The sequence below is a fragment of the Mesoplodon mirus genome (assembly GCF_964341445.2).
Source record: "Mesoplodon mirus genome assembly, chromosome: 7".
Classification (NCBI taxonomy): domain Eukaryota; kingdom Metazoa; phylum Chordata; class Mammalia; order Artiodactyla; family Ziphiidae; genus Mesoplodon; species Mesoplodon mirus.
Genome location: NC_138983.1, coordinates 127,755,102 through 127,756,584, shown reverse-complemented (window position 1 = coordinate 127,756,584; position 1,483 = coordinate 127,755,102).

Below are 1,483 nucleotides of genomic sequence, written 5' to 3'. Positions count from 1 at the left end.
GTCCTCTTCACCCAGGGCCGGCCCTCTGCTATTCTGTCTCAGACCCTGGGAGCATTTATCATAGAGCTTGAATCACAGGAAAATCCTGCCATAACATTCATTCAGACAGAGCACAGTTGGGGCTTTCCTCGTGCCTTCCAGCTACCCCCCACCATCAGCTGCTGGTGAACAAGGAAATACTCAAGTTCACGTCTTTGGGGGCAGGGACAGGATGTCCAGGAAGCACAGCCTGTGACCATTCGGGACTTTCTCACGTCAGCGTCAGTTTAGTTATGCGTAGTGTAATTTGAACTGTCTTTACTTTTTGTGCCAGGAAAATAATCCACTTTTTAAATTCAATGTTTGCTTTATTTCCGCTTGCAAAACAAAAATCAGTCCCCAAACTAAAAATGTATCCATTTCAAAGTATTCTTATACTACGACATTTGACTATGAAAATCATTTAATATGTCTTTTAAAATTATTTCATACAGGCCATCTATTAAAGCTCTGGATTGGGCTGCCTCGCTGAGAGCAGTGCCATAGCTCAGAATTTTTAGAGGCATAGCAAAGGTACTTACTACATTTTAAAATTTATTTTATGCAGAAATTCTTTTAGGACAGTGACTATAGCTACCTAAGGTCTCCTTTTCTTGATGATGCTAAGAAACCGTGTTCCCAAACCAGAATATTTTTTCTTTTCCATTATGGTTTATTACTATATTGAATATTACTATACTCAATTAGTAATATTGAATATTACTATTACTATATACTTATTACTGTATTGAATATAGTTCTTGGTGCTATACAATAGGACCTTGTTGTTTATTCACTTGGAATTCTTTTTTTCATTCGAAATTTTTTAATAAACATTTTTTTAGAGCAGCTTTAGGTTCATAGCAACATTGAATAGAAGGTGCAGAGATTTCCCGTACAGCCCCATCCACGTTGCGTAGCCTCCCCCATTATCAACATGCCCCACTAGATAATACACTTTTCATTAACTTCACAGAAGCGTGGTCTCTCATTTTATAATTGGACTATTTGGAACCCATTTAGCACAAAGCTATAGGGATTGAACCTCAAGACACTTACTGGGTACCTGGATGTCTGCTCCCCCGGTGGGATGTAAGTTTCACAAAGGAGGAGTCCAGTCTGGGCTTCTCAGTGCTGCATCCCTGGTAGCCTATATAATGCTTCCCAGGAGTGAGAGCTGAACTTGAGAAAATGAATAAGACCCCCAACAGAATCAGAGATCAAGCCACCGGTCAGGAGGCCTAACCAGGTAGCCATTGATCACAGCCACATCACTTATCCTCAGCGTAAGGGGAGATCCAGAGGCCAGCAGCCCTCACCCCAGCCCTCTCCTGTGATCACAGGATTCCAAGAAGCCCAAAGAGAAAGACCATGACCTGTCTTACCCCCTGGGGACACTGGCTCCACAGCTGAACTGCTGGGAGCTCTGCTCTGCCCTCACCCAGGAGTGCTGGGGGTGAGCCAG